Here is a 19,870-nt window from a genome sequence, read left to right as displayed (position 1 = left end):
GCGAGGAAAATGAAAGCAAGGTACACACTCATGTACAAAGCGCTTGTAACTTACTGATGTGACATGGTTTCAGAGCATTCACAAGGAAAAGCTAAGCAGGGTTTGTATATGTATATAAAATGCTTTTGAGTCACCTGCATGACCCGGTTTCAAAGTACTTGTGATAAAATAACTAAACGAGGTATGCACTGCATCCAAAGTGGTGTAGAGTACTCATGAGAGAAAGCGAAATAGCATTACAAGATAATGAAAACAAAAAATTGTGATGTTCCATAAACATAGAAGTAGAACTACAATGTTTCATTGTTCACGGTGGATAGAACGACTTCATTGACAGCCCTTGCCAACAGAAGGCAAAGACATGAAAGCACAGACAAGGGGAAACCTAAGACTTTATCAGCAAATCCAAGGAGTTTGGCCCCCCTAAAGTTAGACAATATATGCATTTGCAAACAAAATGCCTGTAAGTTACTGATGCCAACGAACACTCACAAGAGAAAACTATGTGAGTGTGTTGCGCCCCAAAAGCGAGAAACTCCACAAATGAATGATTGGCCAATAATTGTGAACTTTGCAAGACTGGGCTCATAAAATATAAACTTTGCACAACCCTAATGAAGGCCATCCTCATACCATCCAGTTCCATCATAACACACACCAACCTCCACGCACTCCTTTGAAATGCCAGCATTGACCAAGCCAAAATCATGCCAGCCAATGTTGTTTGCAATCGCACAGTCGCTAAACTGTGCGATTGCCTATTTCTTACAAACAAATATGGGCACAGGAACTGATGGTACAGCTTGAAATATGTGAACATATGCTTTCTTTAAAAATAGCCACACCTGTTTTTAAAAGATGCTCCTGTTTAGAAATGTTTGCTACAGTGAAATACATTGCCTACCACTGGCTACAATTTTACATTTTTGCGCTTCGTTTAGATTTTGCCAGCATATGAAATACGGACTTTCAAATGTAAGCAATACTTTTCGCTACTCTTAATAATGAATAATTCGCTTGTGGGCGCCATTCTCCGGCTGAAATGCGGAGCCGACGTGGTGCGCCTGAGCAGATTGCTTCACAGGTAGTAACTAACCGCAAATGAAAAGCTAATGTGAGCAAAATTACAGTTAATTAATTTAATGCAAATGATTTGGTATATACGTACGGGCGTGTTCTTGAGTCAGGGCTAGAACAAACATTTGTATTTTCACCCAACAAACAAACAAAAAAGTTAAATTATGCGCATTATGTCAAGCCAAGGAAACTGACAGTAGTGTGTGGTTACTTCCCGTAGGCAGTAGCAGGGTTTGCGTGCGGTTCACGCACGCGCAAGAGGTGCATGCACGGCTGCCAGTCCAGGGAAGGGGGCGGAGAGGAGGCTCTGAGGGAGAGCGACGTAAAACCATATGGCTGCTTTGTGCACGTGCACGCCTCGGACACTGTAGCTCTATGCCAGCGGTAGCACTTTTAAAAGTTCCTTACAAAATGTCTCTACGAGCCAGCGCATGCACTGGGCTCAGCGAGACCTAACAATGTAGGCCCTATCTGGATGCAATGGTCCTATAGGGCGTGCGTGCTCTGAGAAAAGGTCGACATGTGTCTTGCCATTGTTAGCCCCTAAGGGGTCTCTCGGCAATTCTTCAGTACCGGTTAATTAGGAAAATATCCTAACTCCTACACTACTGTAGGGCTGGTTTCTTAGGTGAGAAGTAATGCTGTAGTAACCAGCCTTGTAAGTTAATACAAGGTACGTTTGACCTCGTATTAGGTGACCCCACGCTGGTAGGTCTGAGCTGATGGGAGCGTTTAGGGGGGCGCGTTGTTCACACACAACAGAGAGGTGGCATGGTGACTAGCCCTTCTCCTACCCCGGCTCTGTTCCACCACTTTCAGGTCACATACACGTATTAAACCATCACTTTGTTACATGGGTGTGTCCAAAGTCACTACAATGTAGACAAACTCCATATGTACCTTGGTGTATTGATGAGACAGTGGTCTTCCTGCACATTACAAACGTATGCAGCATGCTTCTCCTAAACTGTTTCACTTTGAGACACTTGTACTTTGTTGACATATGAAAGCAAGACCTATGTGCAAATGTGATGTAATAGAGTAAAGATTTGTGACTTCATGTCACACTCATAACCCAAACTGAGGTGGATGATGACACCCAGTAATTGTAGACACCAAAATCTTGACAACATACTGTCAAAGGGAACATACTCCATGGACCATATGCAATCAATGCCATACTAACATCACTGCATATTTACACTACTAATTATACATGATTTACAGTTAACTTAAAAACAATTTGTGGGACACAGAGATCAGCAATAAAAAAATGGAAACAGGCTTTATTCTGCATGAAAAGGCAGGCACGTAAGATAACAGAAGGCCAATGGCCAGTCCATAAATGTTCATATGCCCAATGGGCCAAAACAAATTGCCCACTGAGTCTTGCCTGCACTAAAACTGCAAGGAGTCCCCTCCTCTGGGAGGGGCATCTAGGGGGCATGCCAGGCACCAAAGGGACACAGCTAGGGAGGACTGGGTTGGGTTTTGGGAGGCATGGGATCAGGAGGGGTGGGTGGGTCCACTGCAGTGGATGGACCAGATTGAGGGGGCGGTGGATCCACTGCAGTGGTTGGCTCAGACTGGGGGGTGGGGGCAGCTGTAGTGGGAGGGCTTGAATGAGGGGGGGGGCTAAGTTTGACCATTTGGGGATGTTGTAATGCTCCACAGTGTAGACAAGGAAAGGGAGGGATTTGCTTGGTGCTGGCGGTAATGTGCTGGGTTGGGGTGGGCTGTTGGAGGTAGTTTGGGCTTGGGAGACCAGGTGGATTTGGGGGGTTAGGCTTTTTGTTTTCCCAGCAGGGGGTGGGCTGCAGGTTTAGATGCTGGGCGCAGGGGGTGGAATGCCTCTTCTTCTTTGGGGGTGAGGGTTTGGGGGTTTGGGCAGGTAAGAGACAAAGGTCACAGAGGTAGAGCGTCTGGGTAGAGGGGGGAACAGGAGAGGCATGGGTAGGGGGTATGGAGGAAGAGGGTACTGAGGTCTGTGGAGTGTCAGTGGATGCATGTGTGTCGTCTGCTGGTATGTCCATGGTGATGAGTGTGCTGTGTGTCTCCTAAGTGTGTGTGTGGGGGTTTCTCCTTGTGTCTGTGTGTTTGTGTGCTGCTGGTGGCTGTTGAGGTGTGTGCATGTGTGTGTTTACGTGTGCTTGGGTCAGGTAGGGTAGTTGGGCCAGTGGATGGGGAGGAAGTAGGAGAGGGGAGGGACTTCTGGAGCTGGGCCACTGCTGCCGTCAGTGTGGAGGCCAGAGCCTGATTGGATCTGTGTAGGGAAGATATGTCAGAGTGAATGCCCTCCAGGAATAATACCATTTGAGTCAAATGAGTGGTATGCACCTGGAGGACATTCAGCACTGCTGTCTGCCCAAACAGAGATCTGCCTCAGGATGTCAATGGCCTCCACACTCAGGGCAGCAGGGGAGACTGGGGGTGAGGTGCCTGGTGCAAAGGAGACAGGTCCCTTTGTAGGGGAGCGCCCACATACAGTGGGATGGGGAGCAGCTGGGAGGGTAGAGATGTTAGTGATGGTGGTAGTGGTGGTGGACTCTGATGTTGAGGATCCAGTCCCTGTCTCCTTCACCACTACAAGGGGGTCTTCACTGGAGCTGGAGCTGCACTCTGCTTCAGAGCCTGCTGATGTTGTCTCAGAGCTTCCCTCAGTGAGGCTCCCCTCACCCTCTGTGTCACTGCATCCCTCCTCCTTTCACTCATCACTGGACCCAGACTGATGAACTGCTCCTCCTACATCTGTGACTCTGTCTCCTCCACTGGACGCTGATCATGCTGTGAACAAGACTGAAAAAGAATCAAATAAGTCATCTGTATGTACTTGACACATAGGTAACATCACAAATCTCCACAGATCAAACAAATACATCATATTGACTAGTGCTATTGCCTCTTGCTACATTAACATACATGGCACTTGTTTGTCTGCCAGTTAACCATTGGCCCCTCACACATGATGTTATCTGCAACTTTGGGTGTATCAACATCAAATGCCACAACCCCAATGTCAACTACTTCACTATGTAGCAGGTGATGTATCATGTTTGCTGCTGATGTAGCAGGTGATGTATCGTTTTTTGCTGCTGATGGTCTCATGTTCTGACATACCTGTCTCATCTCCTGCAAGGGAGTTTAGAGCTCACAATGGGAATATGATGCACACAATTGAATTGAGGCGTGGTCTCCATTCTGCAACCCCTTGTCATCAAATTGGGAACCATTGGCTCTGATGTTACAGGTCAAATGGCTTCTTTGTCAAACTTTAATATTGCGTAGTCATTGCATGAGTCATGTCACACAGATACCAGTGAGTGTGCTCATTTTCCCTGTAACGTAGGTTCTCTATTGTCAGGTCACACATCTGACTCTTATTGTGGAGACACCAAGGTAGTAGGCATAGCTAGGGTGAGAGGCACGTGGCACGCTGTTTTGTGTCATTTATGCACAATGTCATGAAGATGAATCTGAATGTTGTGCACATTGTAAACCGTTCACCATTTTCAGATGTGAACAATGGGCAACACCCTTCCAAGTCCGATGACTACATCTTCACAATGCTTCAGGTGGAACACCATGTCACTGGCACATCTGAGTGCATTGTCTGTACAGACCATTAGTACTGAACCTCTATTATTCATGAGTCCAGTCAACACTGTGTACCAATCTTGTCGAAACTGCAGAAGTCTCCATTTGTATGGCCAAGTCTGATTGTCCCTCACTTCGATTAGACATATTGCACACTTTGTACAGCTTACATTGTTCTTTTACTTCCATCTCATTTTGGTAGCTTACTCCGAAATGATGCACATTTGACATCTCTCAATCAGACAGTGATACATCATACACATGGTTTTCAAAACCCTCAAGTATGAATAGTCAAGAGCATTTACACACATGTCAATGGTTGTGTATGTGTATCTAACATCATACCTTACAATTTCAGCCATGTTTTCACCAGTGAGCAACTGTGTTTGTCATGTGTTGTGACTGTTACAGAGTCAGACACATGGACCCACTCTTTTGAATGGAGAGAATGGAATATTCCACATCATCATATAACCAGGGCTAGCATAGCTGTGAATATCCAGTGTGATATGTTTGATTACACTGAGCAGCATGGCTGGTACCAAACATTGGCACACTGACCAAGCAAAACTCACCAAGGCCTCAAGATAGACGACACATGCTGCTGGGATGTATAGCATGAACTTTCCATACTTGAGTGCTCCAATGACAACATTCTTCACAGATAGATTTGTTGAAACCACACTGAGAACAGGCTCACATATTAGTCAGTGTGCTGACACATGTTGAGCTATTGCATTACTGCTGAAGGTTACCCCATGCACATGTTTTTGTAATTTGTGCTGATCACATGAGCATGGCACTACTGTCAACACCCCGAACATAACTTCCTCACATGTCCCTGATGAAAGGGGCATAACTGTGCATCTAATGATCCTTCTGCATATACATCGTTTAAAAATTAAAAGTGGGTTTGGCTGAGTTATGACCTGTAAAAGGGCCAGCAGGCTAAGATACTACAACGTGCATTGCAAAAGAGAGCTGTGCAACAAGGCACATACTCACCCCCTCCTTGATGCTGTTTGGCTTTCAATTGCCCATCCAGGTCAGGGAAGACCACAACTAGGATGCGGAGCATCTGGGGGGTCAGGGTGCGGCGCCCGCCCCTCTTGCCTGGAAGTGGCAGGCCCAGCTGGACCTCAGCGATCTTCTTGGTCCAGCCACGAAGTTCCTATCACCTCTTGCGCCATTGACCGATGCGCCGAGTGTTCAACCCCACGTCGCGCACCTCCCGGGCGATGGTCTTCCACATCTTGGCCTGCATATGGGAGTTTACCTGTAAGGATGACACGGTGACAGACCCTTAGTTCACATGCAACATGTTTCTGAGTCAGACACTTACACACATAGGTCATGGTCAGATTGGCAACAATGTCGAAGGTGTAGGCAATTGGCATTATGTGCAGTTGTCCTGTGTTCAATGATGACTCCGTCCCATGAGAACAGTGATAAAATGCTCGCTCCAGAACACACTTCTAAAGCAGTGTACCTGCCCAGAACAGTTCCCTACACACTGTTAAACTTCCAAAAACCAAATTTACATGATTGCCTTTAAGATTCCTAATGCTTTTAGTGCTTGCTAATTGCACATGTCCAATGAAAATGCAGTTAATCATTACTCACCTGCTCCTCTGGTTTACCATACAGCTGGCTGTACAGTGTCAGGAGTGTGTCCAGCAGGGCCTGGTTCTCCTCCTCAGTGAAAGCTGGGGTCATGTTCACTGTACGTGCCATTGTAGCTCCAAGAGGATGTGGGAACAGCAGCAGAGAGATGGGGAAGTGCAGGAATGATGCTGGTAGTGCAGGCAAGCAAAGTCTCAAGGGAACAGACAGACTTATATCTGAGCAAAAGAGGCGGTCTCAAATCCACACAGCCAAAGCAATAGGTTTGCATCGGTCGCATTTTCCGAATCGGTACAATGCATTACATTGCCTGCAGAAGACACTCCTACCGCAACGTTCAAAAGCTCATCATCAGACCGCGTGTGACTTTGACACATTGGTGATGGGAGTTTACCGAGTCGGTTTCCACGCAATGAGGATAGGAATTGAAATGCTCGTTTGTCACCATACCAACTTCCAGCCAATGGCTGTGTGCGAATTGTTTTGGATGCGGCTACCGAATCCTTTGAATTCTCACCCGCATCTGTCACCATAACAACTTGCAGCCAATGGCTGTGTCCGAATCGGTTAGGATGCAGCTATCTGTCCATTGAATACTCACCCGCGTCTGTCACCATAACAACTTGCAGCCAATGGCTGTGTCCGAATCGGTTAGGATGCAGCTACCGCGTCCTTTGAATACTCATCCGAGTCTGTCACCATAACAACTTGCAGCCAATGGCTACGTCTGAATCGGTTAGGATGCGGCTACCCCGTCCTTTGAATAATCGGTCGGCAGGGCAGATACTTCTGTGATTGTTGTATTTATGTGCATTACATGTGCAGATGCCTTTTTTCTAAATTAAATGGACCTTTAAATGAATAGGACACAATCCAATGAGGAGCTAACCTTGAGGGGCACATGACACACTGATTTAGAGGCAAATACCAGCATGATGCAAGAGTAATCCATTTACTCGCCTAGGCTTGATCACAGTGCCAATTAATTTTTAGGGATGTACAAGTGCATTCTTAACATATTTACTGCATTTGAGGACTGTGTGACCCATTGTGCAATTAGTGTGATTTCATACTATAGATGTTTGGTGTGTAAGTAATGGATAAAGCTTTCACCTTTGGATGAGCAGACAGTGACATTATTCAGCCACATCAGATTATGTTTGTAATGTGAATCACTAGTCTAGCGACTTAAGTGGCTGATGTCGTTACATATATTTGCAACTCCTACATTGTACATGATTTGTGTATGTGATTGTATGTGTAATGTAGACATGACAGTGTCCACCGTGTGACAGTGGTGTGCATGATTAATATTCCGAGACGCTGTGTGTATCAGGTGTCACATTTCTCTGGCATTACATAATCCTATTATGTGTACCTTTTAACCATGTAATTGTTCTCACAAACATGATCGTGTACTTATTTTGTGGGGAGTTATGGAGTACGTGATGCTTGATCACATTAATGGTGACAGACACTAGAGATCTTTACACTACAGCACTCTGATTTCTTTGTCACCATACCTTGGTAGCCTGTCTGGAAAGGGTACTGATGCTATGATATGTATCTAAGGTCTGCCTTATTAATTGAAATTTGTGTTTCAAATGTTCAGTAGCTTCAGTTGTGTTAACATTTCATGTTCTGTTTGTGTCAATGCATGTTGCTTTGTACATTGTGATCTGATACCATCTGTGTTTACACTCTACACATAGGTATCGCAGACGACCTCCTGTGTACTGGCCCTTTCAAGACCTACAGACCATGGAAGAACGTGACACCATCAGGAAATTCCCATTCACCAGGCCAATAATCGAACAGTTGTCTAAGCAGTTGTCACCTCATCTGCAGCCAGGTCGCACGTATCCAACTGCACTGACACCCAAAGTGAAGGATAGGGCAGCATTATATTTCTTTTCCACCGGTTCTTTCTAATACACAGTGGCAACATCTGGTGGAATGTCACAAACCATGTTCAGCCATGTCCTTCGTAATGTTTTGGAGGCATTGTTCAGTTACCTGGATGAGTAGAGTTCCCAACACCTGGAGAGTTGTCAGACATCAAGGGGGAAATCTATGCCTTGGGACGGATTCCACATGTCATTGGATCTATTGATGGCACCCAAGTTGCATTGGTCCAACCACAGGCAAATGAGGTGGTGAATCGCAACCGCAAACATTACCACTCCATCAATGTCCAGGTGGTAAGTTTGGCTGACATGTCTATCCCCCATGTCTGTGCACGTTTCCCAGGATCGACACATGATCCATATATCACGAGAAACAGCATCATCCCCCATTTGATGTCTCAGCTGCAACATGACCGTGCCTGGCTTGTTGGTAGATAAGGTGGCATGTGTGTGTTGTGGTGTGTGTTGATTGTATGTCAGATAGTGCTCTGTTATCCGACAACTGAATCTTTTTTCTGTGTTCAAAGTAGGAAACTCTGGGTACCCCTACCAGCCTTGTCTACTGACACCACTCGGTAACCTAGTCACCCCTGCAGAAGTACGGTTTAATGGGGCCCACGGTAGGACCTGGTGAGTCGTGGAGCGGTCTTTTTTCTGTGTTCAATGTAGGAGACTCTGGGTACCAGCGCCAGCCTTGTTTACTGACACCACTCTGTAACCCAGTCACCCCTGCAGAAGTATGGTTTAATGAGGCCAATGTAGGACAAGATTCCGCTGTCTGGATCAGATGGGAGGAGTCCCCATTGAAGGTGTGCAAGATCATCACAGCTTGCTGCATGCACTGCAACCTGGCTATATGGAAGGAAATACCTCTCATACAGGACAACGGAGACCAGCAGCTGCCAGCAAGGGAGGATCCTGGACTCGGACATGATGGAAGTGGTGAAGATGATGGCATGGATTTGAGACAACCGCTTCTCCACAATATTTTCACATGAGTGTAAGAATGCAATGAGGGGAGGTGACAACCCCCAATTGTTTGCTGTTGTATTGCTGTTGGACAATGTGTATGTATGCTTGTGAGTGTCTGATAATGTTGGTAAGATGGGTTTTTGAAATGGACAGATTAATATGTACAGAGTTGCAGTGAATCCTAGCTAGTATCCACACTGTAAATCTTGTGCTTCAGATGACATTGGGCCCGATTCACAGAATTAACTTAAGACAAAATCCTAAACTTACTACTTTTGGTATTCACAGAATGCACTTACTACTTTTGGTATTCACAGAATGCACTTACTATTTTTGGTATTCACAGAATGGATTTACGACTACTAACTTTACTTCCGCACTCGGGCCGGAAATTCCGTCCTGGAGGCGGAGCTTCCGGCCCGGAGGCGGGGCTTCCGGTCCGGAGGCGGAGCTTCCAGACCAAAGGCGGAGCTTCCGGCCCGGAGGTGGGGATTCCGGCCAGTGGCAGAGATTTAGCCATGGCCGAAATCTCCACCTTCGGGCCGGAAGCTCCGCCTCTGGGCCGGAAGCACCGCCTCCGGGCCAGAATTTCCAGCCCGAGTGCAGACATAAAGTTAGTAGTCGTAAATCCATTCTGTGAATACCAAAAGTAGTAAGTGCATTCTGAGAATACCAAAAGTAGTAAGTGCATTCTGTGAATACCAAAAGTAGTAAGTTTAGGATTTTGTCTTAAGTTAATTCTGTGAATTGGTCCCATTGTTTGCAAAATTGAACTACCTTAGTCATGGGTTCCTGACTCTGTTCTATGTTTTTCTTTACCAGGGTACTTTGCCATGTCAATTGCAGAGCTGTGACCTCACCAGATCCATTATGGTGTCACATACTCAAACATTGAACTATTGTGGGAATCCCTGGCACGCACTGCCTTTAGAACTGATGGTAATTTATCTTTACTTGTGAGCATTTTGTTACTTTGTGATGTGATTTGACATTGGGTTAAGGCACCAGGTTGTATCAGGAGAATAAATCTGTGCTCCACATTGAGGTGTGCCTTGTCTGTTTTCACACATCCAAAGATTATTCTGAAACAAAACATGTTCGATGATGAACTGGTTTGTTGGCAATGATTGTTGATTGTGCTTGCAAATGGTGCAAGTTTTTTAGGCAATAGACTTCCATTGCATCTGTACCATGTCCTATGGGCTGTGTGATAACCTGGTTGTGTCTATCATGCTGTGACAAGGTACATTTATTCACAAGCCAGTGGTTGGCATTTTTTGAAGTGATTTGTTACCAACGTTGTTGATATTTTCTTGCTTGTGATTTTGAGCATCATTTCAATTTGTACGTTTGGGATTTAAAGTCATAACATGAGCAAGTATTTTGGGCAAAGTGATTTATTTTAGTGCATGACGTGATGAAATCATTCCACGCCATGGTGGAGTGTTGAACAAAAAACTACAAAACAAAGTGCAGATAGGAGTTGGTAGTGTTTGTAGATGAAGTATTCCAAAGCAGATCACAGTTATTTGAGTCCATAGTCCAACTTAGACCTTCCAGCCAAAGTGGGACAGTTCAATGACAGTCAACAAAGTGAACGCTTGGCACACAGTGGAGGATATCAGGAGCAATTTCTCATTTCTCGCAAGGATTCTTCTTCGGACGACCCTCTTGACATTGTTCGGGGGGACCCTCAGGTGCAGGCAGCGACGGTGCTGGGGTCTCTCTGCCAGAGTCCACATCCCTCCCTGTGGCGTGTGCAGATGTTGATGCACCAGATGTTGTGGGCACACAGGGAGGTGTGGACATGTTGGGGGCAATCTGGCGGAGGCAGGTGATAATGTCTCTGTGCACCCAAATAATGTCATCCATTTTGGACATGAACATGTCCAGTCGTTGGTTCTGAGCTGCCTGATGATGTTCAATGTTCCTGAGGATCCCAATGACCTGGCCAAAATCTCCTTGGCAATCTTCATATGCGTGGAGGATTCTGGAGCTGTTTGGGTTCTCCTCATCAGCAGCACCAGCTGCATGATGGCACAGGTCCCCATGGCCCCTCCCACCACCACCTACCCATCCGAGCAGGACCAGTTGGTGCTGGCACAGTCAACACTGAGCCTCCTTCATCATTGACACAGGTGTTGTTGTACGCCAACTCCAGAGTGCCCTGTGTTGCTGTACTGTCGGTGGTCTCCCGGGCTGCTGTGTCCTTGAGGGTAGGGGTCATCTAGGTGTTGACAGCTGAGGCGGGAGTGGTCGTAGAGGATCCTAATGTAGCCGGTGCTGGTGCTGTGGGGTGACCCAAACATGATGGGCCAGGTCGTTCCTCGTCATCCGAAGATGGATGAGAGATATCGACGCCAGAGAGGTCATGGCCGACCAGAGTCTGGGACTGGCTGTCCTGGGTGGTTCCAGTCGTGTTTCCAGCTAGCCCTGTGGGTATAGAAATGACACAATGATTGATGTGAATGTCCACCGCCCCTCAAATCATACACATTACATAGGCTACAGAACCTACTGATGAGTTAATGTAGATAGATTGGCCGCCATCATCCATGATGCTGGCCTATTTTTTTGGAGAACAATGTATTTCGGACAAGATGGGGATTGATGGACATGTCCAACTATGTGCATAAATGGGCATGTTGTGTTTATTTCACATTACATGTCCAAAGACATTGGCTGGTTCCTGACACCCAGTGAATGACACCGGTGGGTTGGTGTTGTCCATATCTTTACTTTCACGGTGAGATACATACTCTTTCTCTCCCTATGTAGGTATTGTTTTGGCCTGTGTACTGCGCTAAGTGCATGTCTTTAGCAGTCACATTGGTGTCGCTGCCTACACACTCACAGTCTGGGAATGGTGTGAGTGAGGTGCTTATTGTTCTCATCTCATTATACACATGTGAATGGCTGTGAGCCGCACAATGTGTGACTGGTTATCTTTCTGCCTACACATATCATGTATTTTGTGCATTGACTCCATAGTCAGATGAGTTCACAAACTCTGCTTTTTACCATTTTGTGGCAAAGAACTATGATAAACTTAGGTTTCAGTGCTTGTGCTCTAATTGTGAAACTTACACCCTTCCTCACACCCAGCCCCACCAGGCCACCAGGAAGAGTGTTGTCCAGAAAATGTTAGTAAGTGTACTTGCAAGCTATCTGTCACTGGTGGCTGGTGTTTGTAGCAGAAAGTCAAATGTGGCAGGTGTGATAGGTTCAGACAGCAGTCCCCAGTGTCTGCCATCTTGCTAGTATACATGAGCCCATTATGAGGTAGACATAGCCCCCGTTGAAGTGTGTGTGCTGTGTGTGTGGAAGAGTGTTTGCTGTTCTTCCAACTTCCATCAGGCTCAGTCCTACATATACCTTCCCGCCCAGCGCAAATAGCCCAGCAGGACTTACGCTTACCTCACAGTGTGTCAGAATGTCCCTGTAGGCTGTCTGACACTGGGCACTAGTATCTGACTTTACAGCAACTCCCCTCATGGCCTTGTGTTCCAAACACCAGTCCCCAGTCTCAGCCATTTTGTAATTACATTTCCACTCACTGTCAGGTAAGCATGGTTCATAGTAGGCCTGTAGGGCTGGGTGGGAGGAGGAGTGTTTGCAATGACCAAATCTCCCATCAGGCCCTGTACTAGGCACACTCATTCCACCGTGCAAAAATAGCACCCTTGGAGCTATGCTTTCCTGCGAGTGAGTGGATATGTACTTACAAAGATGGCTGACACTGGTGTCTGGTGTTTTGAGCACAAGTCCCCGTTGGTATGTGTGGAAAAGTCAGACACCAGTGCCCAGTGTCATGAATCCTACTAGTAAATTTGGAAACACCGTGGGTAGGCTTAGTTCCTGTTGGGCTGTTTGTGGTGGGTGGGAAGGTGCACGTTGGACAGTGCCTGATGTGAGTTGTAGCCTTTCCAAATACTCCTCCTCCTACCCAGCCCAGCTAACTCCTTTGAGCCTATGGTTAACTGGCAGTGAGGGGTAGTGTACTAGCAAGGATGCTGACATTGGTGGATGGTGTTAAACTTGAATCCACATCCCAACAAGGCCTTGTGCCCCAAACAGCAGTCACCGGTGTCAGCCATCTTGCCAGTACTTTTCCACTCACTGCCAGGAAAGCAGAGTTCCAGTGGGGCTGTTTGGGTTGTGTGTGAGGACTAGTGTTTGCTGTGACTTCAACTCCCATCAGGCCTGTGCACACATCCACCTTTCCAGCCATCCAAAACAGCCTACCTGTGACTCAGCTTTCCTGAGAGTGAGTGACAATGCGCTGGCAAGATGGCTGACGCTGGTGTATGTACATGGTCATAGTTTGATGCATTTTCATTTTCATTGCAGGTATGTTTGTTATCAATATGACATACACATCATATGCTCATTGACTCTAGTTTTTAGGTCTCGGCTGCGAAAGGCTGCGCTTGCGCAGTCTCGCTCCGAGATTTAATGAGTTGGAGTGACTTTGAGAAGAGGGGCTTGCACCCGCCCCTCTTCTCTCCTGTTCTCCATTGGCTGGCCTCTTAAATGCTGGCCAGCCACTGGAGAAGAGGTCCAGTCACTCCATTGAAGCCCCGTCCTTTTCGGATCGGGGGGCGTGTTTTTTGCGAGAAGTCTCAGGGAGGAGACAACAGCAAAACACGCCCCCCAATCCGAAAAGGACACTCCCTTTCTCCGAGGCATTTTCTGCTGTGCCTCGGAGAAAGGCGGTGGTGTCCCGGCGTTGCTCTCTCACCTGATCTCATTGTTTTTTTTACAAGGACGTTCTCTGTTTTTTTACGTCTCGGCTACCGAAGGCTGCGCTTGTTTTCACTGTGACCTGGAGGGAGGATTGCATTGTGCTGAACTCGAAGGCGCACAACGGAGGGCTCCGAGGGGCTGGTGACATATGCACGGCTCGTTTCCAATCGTGTCTACGGCGGGTACTGTTTCACCTATGTGGTGCAGGAGAAGGGCTTGAGGGGAAGATCTTGCTATCATTGTCCAATGGTTTCAGCCGTCTCCTTATTTGATTGACTTGTTTATCCACCAATAAAATTCTCGAACACGTGTGCTTTGAGGAAGGGGCGTGTCACCGTCAGTGAGAGAGAGAAAGGCAGAGAGAGAGAGCTCAGCCGCCATCTTGGATCCAGAGAGCTCTAAACGGAGAGCGGAAGAGGCAGTAAAGAGAGACGGGTGCTCCCCGCCCCCACTAGAGCCATAATAACACAGCATGAGAGGCCGGCCCCGACCTTGGGGGCCACAGAGCGAGCGGGAATAAAACACACTGCACCCCCCAGCGGCCGAACCTGCAAGCAGCGGGGGGTGAGCACTCCTCTGGAAATTATGAAGGAGGGTGGTGGGTAGAGAGAGAAAAGGGGTTGGGGGCATAATGCGGAGGTAGGAGCTGGGTGTTGGCATAGGGAGGGAAAGGTCATGATATGGTATAGGGGTCAGCAGTTAGGATGGCCACAGGTGGTGAAAGGAGGCTAGGGTGGATTGATGGGAAAATGGCCTGGTTGGGGGCTTCCAAGCATAAAGAACGGGACGGAATTAACTGACAGTAGATACTTGATGTGGTTGTGGGGATATCCTTCAGCGGGCTATGATGTGACGTGGAAGTGTTAATGGAATTGGTTAGATGGCTAACGGACGGCATAAAGAAACACGAGTGTATTGCTGATGTGAACACGAAGAACTTTAGACTAGGGGGCTGGAATAAATCCAGGGACAAGCTGCCAAATAGGACGTGGGCCGGGGCGATCTTGTGTTCTGCAGAGAGTAAACATATGGGTGACTGAGAAAAAGGAGTTGGTTTCTGTCGGAAGGGGCCACTGAACGGTAGGTTAGGGGTCATGTGCATACCTGTCCAAGTAGAGATGTTTATGTAGATGGCTTCTTATTGTGGGATGTTCTAGGGCAAAGATGGCTTCCGGTGCAGGCCTGGACTACTCTGGCATAAAAAGCAAGAATAACTCGTCTCGATATTGATTTAGACTGATGGCGTAGTGTCTGGAGCAGAAAATTCTTGCAACTTTTGGGATAGATAAGAACGTGGAGCAGGGTACATTTTGCAGAAGGAGAGCTTCGTGTGCTGTGATAGGCGGGGAGGGCACAGGTGAGGATAAGGGGAGCAAGGCTAGTGGAGTCAAGTGTTTACATATTGATTGCAGGTGTATGCTCAGTAAGGACCTGGTCCAGAGGTGAACGATTTTGATAAAAAACATGTGTGTGTGAAATTAAGTCCTTCAGATAGTTAATCTGGGGCAGTAAAATGGAAAGCGGATTGCATTACCCTAGAACACATGTTACGTTAAATCATGTGACATGGAAGAACGAGGCACATCAATTTAGGTACATGGGTATTTGTGTCAGAAAGTAATCGGGGTAATAAAAACATTCTGTTTGCGTTTAAAATGTATGCATGCTGAGTTTATACAGAAGCAACCGGGGCGACAGGGAGGAGTATGGGTTGCCCATCGTGCTTATTTTGTGTATTGACTGAGGTGTAAACCTTTTCTGCACGTGGCCAGTCTCAATCTGCTGTTTGGAGATGTACGTATATTTGGAGTGCAGTATATCCCAGGTGGGAATTAATATGTAATTGATGGCTAATCTCTGGCTGTCCTAACTTGGACAGTTATGTGCCGATTACTTCACTGTAACCCTCAAACGTTCACCTTCTATCCCTGGTATTCATTTATAGTGTTGGTCAGTCATGATTGACAGGACTGTACTTGAATATAGAGGGCCATTTATGATATATTTCTCATCTCACCAAAGAGTATAATATTAATAGTACTTTTTGTGCTTTGACTTCTAATATTGACTTCTGTGATCCGCAGTTTGGTGTGGGATTGTTTTATGATAAGGAGATTTTCTTGACTGGTGGTTATGGAGGTAACCAATGTTTTTTCATGTTATAAGTCATTTTATTTGTATTGTTTATAAAGCCAGGGTTTAGGCGTCCGGCATCAACGACTCCTCTTTTAAATTCTGTATCAGCTCTTTACTATCTGTATTATTATTATACTACTAGTTTTGCTTCCTGCGTAGAGGCGGTGTTTTTGACACCTCAATCATCATTATCCAAATAGGGATGATGAAGGTGGTGGGGCAGACATACATGGCCAAAACTGTCGTTCATATGTACATGAGTCAGATCCTCTTTCTAGGAATGAAAATAGCTGTTGAAGATATTTTATTGATTTAATCTTGAGCCCTCAGTAAAAAAATCTCTTCATTAGTTAGACATGACTTTCTAAATTTAATCTTCAACCCTCAATAAAAAATGTGTTCATGAATTAGACATGATTTTCTAAATTCGTTATTGCCGGTTAGACCCTTTACTTTCTGACGTGGTCTCTACTATGCTATCGGCGTGATTGTCTCTTAAGACAAATTTATGTAAACATAGGCCTCTATTGTTGCATAATTCATGGTTGATCCTTTATGTACACAACCATTTTGGGCATGTCTTCTGTTGTCCAAAGGAAATACTGTTACTGTTTAGTCCCCTTTAAAAATGCACACACTTCAGCTCCTGAAACCGGTTTATTACATTGAAAAAATACTATTGTTGGTATTATGTTTATGTATGTACAGTGCATGTGTTTTTCTGGCATGCAGATTGTTGTGTGCGGTTCTGCATTGCTTTGTATTAGGTCTGTCGTCCTAATTATGACAAAAAGGTAGTGGTGAATATTTTTTTTCATCTCATATACTTCAAAGAATTGTAATTTCAGATTGACTACTGATAATTATCTCTATATATTCATGCCCTGATGTTTACGATCTGTGTATTACGCTTCAATTTTGGGATCCAAAGCTCACTGTGATTAGGTGTGCGAAGTGTTACGTTTCTCCGCTTTGTCATCAGTGTAAGGGCCCTTTAATTCAGCAACTTTCATTTTTGTCTTCTTTAATGTGATGTATTTAAACCTTTTATCCTAAGAATGAAAATGTTTTTTTATGACCTGACTTGTCATATGTTTTTGTTACAAAAATAAACCCAGTCTGTGTTCCTTGCACGTTTTTAGGTCTCGGCTAGCGATGGCTGCGCTTGCGCAGTCTCGCTCGCGAGACATAATGACTTGGGTGAAGAGGGGCTTGAACCCGCCCCTCTTCTTCCCTGTTCTCCATTGGCTGGCCTAGTAAATGCTGGCCAGCCATTGGAGAAGAGGTCCCGTCACTCTAATCCTGCCCCGTCCTTTTCGGATCGGTGGGCGTGTTTTTTGCGAGAAGTCTCAGGGAGGAGACAACAGCAAAACACGCCCACCAATCCGAAAAGGACACTCCCTTCCTCCGAGGCATTTTCTGCTGTGCCTCGGAGAAAGGCGGTGGTGTCCCGGCGTTGCTCCCTCACCTGATCTCTTTATTCGGATTCAGCTGTTTGTGTCCTTGCTTTGGTGCGCGCTGATGCGTGACCTTCAGGGTGGGCAGGGTGGATGTGTTGTGTCATGCGCGGTTTAAACTGCACACACGACCAGCTGGGAACTTAATTTATGTGGCGCCAGACAGCAGTCTTTGCTTGCCAGTGCCAACGAAGCTGCAAGGTTAGGTGAGTAGGCACCGGCCGGCGGAACAAACACACGGGAGGACAGATTAGCAGGCCACTGGTTTGTTTGTATGCAATGCACACCTTAAAAAAAATTCAGGCAGTATGACACTGAAAAGGTTCCTGGTCGTTTAAATATGGCCGCTACGGATCACAAGTCTCGCCTATTGCCGATACAACTGTAACGACGGCGTCATCCATGTAAAAAAAAAAAAAAGTGGAGGAGTGAGCCCCATGACCTATTACTGGCAACGGAAGATAAGCCTCTGCCAAAAGTATCAGTGTCTTGGCCGGAGAAAAGCCGGTCCCATAGGAAACACGGGCGTGTGACCCTGGGGAGCCCCCTGCTTTACTGTTGTAGGCGTACCCTGTGTGACGTTTAGGTGAAGTCCCAATCGAAGACGGTTGGCAGGCTGCCGGGAGAGAGACGCCATTGCTGTTTCTTCGTCAAAGTGAAAGTGCTGCTCAGGGTGGCGGTAGGCTGCGTGGGGATTTATCTCCTTCCGCTCCCTTGACTGTGTCCGGGCGTCTCTCCATCCTCTCGTTGCCCAGGGGCTCGGTGTAAGCGGCGGCGGACATGGCGTGCGGTGCCACTCTGAAGCGGCCCATGGAGTTCGAGGCCCTGCTTAGCCCGCAGTCCCAGTCCCCTAAGCGCAGGAGGTGCGCTCCGCTGCCTGGGTCCCCTGGGGGACATTCCCCGCAGCGGTGCGGACTGATGTCCCACGGCGACGAACAGACCCAAGGAGCACCACCACCTCTGCCTTTCGTTGGGGAGCGACACCTCACCCCAGGTAACCGCAGAGGAGGCTCAGGCCGGGTGACACAGGGAAAGCGACGGTCTCGGCATTGTTAAAGTTAGAGCTATTGGCATTGCTCATGACAATGCTGTTTCTTTAAATGTTTTAACCCCTTCGGTGCTCATGACGGAACGGTTCCGTCATGAGCGTCGGTTGAGCTGTGCTCATGACGGAACCGTTCCGTCATGACCACGCCCGCGCAAGAAACGGTCAGCACCGCGGGGGAATCCGCGCCGCATCGAAGGGGTTAAAAACAAAAACATAAACAAAAAAAATGTCATGAGCAATGCCAATAGCTCTAACTTTACCAATGCCGAGACCATTGCATTGTAAATGCTTGTTTTATATGTTAAAACAGTCATTTGTATCACTGTATCCTTTACAGTGATGTCTATAGAGGTGTAATTGGTAACTATATTGGAATGTGGAGTAGGTGTATACTGGTGCTTCTGTGAGTCCATGGACACTCTCTGGTGGAAGGATGGCACGCTCCTTCTCCTTCCAGGAAGTGAAGTGCACAGGTGGTGCAGGAAGGCCAAAGCCAGTCTGCTGGCTTTGGGCATGTTCCCTGGCCAGCTGTTTTTTGACCCTCCTTCGCACATTATAGTACCTGTTCCTGATATCATCCATTGTGTGCAGGCAAGGTGCTTCAGCGTTCACCTTGTTGACTATCCTGTCCCACATCCTATTTCTCTGGGACAGGGGGGTCTGTTGGACTTGGTTCCCAAATAACTGTGGCTCTACTCTGACTATTTCATCTACAAGCACTTCCAACTCCTTCTCTGCGAATCTTAGCTGCTTCCTTGGGGCCACGGTTAGGGGGACTGTGAAGGTGAAGGTGAAGCTGAGGGTGATTGTGTAGGTGAGGGTGAGTGTGAGTGTGAAAAGAAAAAAGAGTGTATGTTTGTTAGAATTGTTTTAACCAAACAAAACTCAGTGCAAGTTGTGTGGTAGGTGAAGTGTGAGTGCATGAGGTAGAGAGCAGGGAAGGTGTGGCAAAATCCAGCGAGCTAGCGGCAGTTGTGTTGTAGCAAAGGATCATGGGCATGTTTTTGGCCCTTTATATAGGTTGATTGATGGGTGTGGCTAATTTTCTTAATTATCAGCTGGTCAGAATTAAAACTGACGATGGTGGTTGGGAAGCCTCTGAACAAGGGTCGGAGGCTTTCCGACCGCCATCGTAATAGGTCCCTTAGTGTGTTGTAATGCATTTGCATGCATAAAGGTAAAATGTCATTGTGGAAATGTTTCCTTAACCAAACCTATACACAAGCTTCATTAGAAATTATGCAACTTTACATTCTACCTGTCAAAATGGTATAGTAAAGTAAATTAAATATAGGAATAAACAAGCATTG

The 19,870-nt window shown here is 46.6% G+C and overlaps 1 protein-coding gene across 17 annotated transcripts in view; it reads right to left on the bottom strand.

Annotated features, from left to right (window-relative positions):
• LOC146868823 (uncharacterized) overlaps positions 1 to 19,870 on the bottom strand; it is a 467,456-nt gene that overhangs the window by 196,764 nt on the left and 250,822 nt on the right. For 4 of the 17 annotated variants that reach the window (XR_014964983.1, XR_014964988.1, XR_014964972.1 and 1 more), the window contains one exon: positions 10,553 to 11,606. The exons of 12 other annotated variants lie outside the window; for them this stretch is intronic. The gene's annotated coding sequence lies outside the window, so the exon portion shown is untranslated. Of the gene's footprint in view, positions 1 to 2,343; positions 3,874 to 5,676; positions 5,948 to 10,552; positions 11,607 to 19,870 lie in introns of those variants that run through there. One more of the 17 variants, XR_014964977.1, reaches the window with a different exon arrangement.

This window comes from Triturus cristatus, chromosome 1_2, assembly GCF_964204655.1.
Source record: "Triturus cristatus chromosome 1_2, aTriCri1.1, whole genome shotgun sequence".
Taxonomy (NCBI): Eukaryota; Metazoa; Chordata; class Amphibia; order Caudata; family Salamandridae; genus Triturus; species Triturus cristatus.
This window is presented reverse-complemented; position numbering and strand designations above follow the sequence as displayed.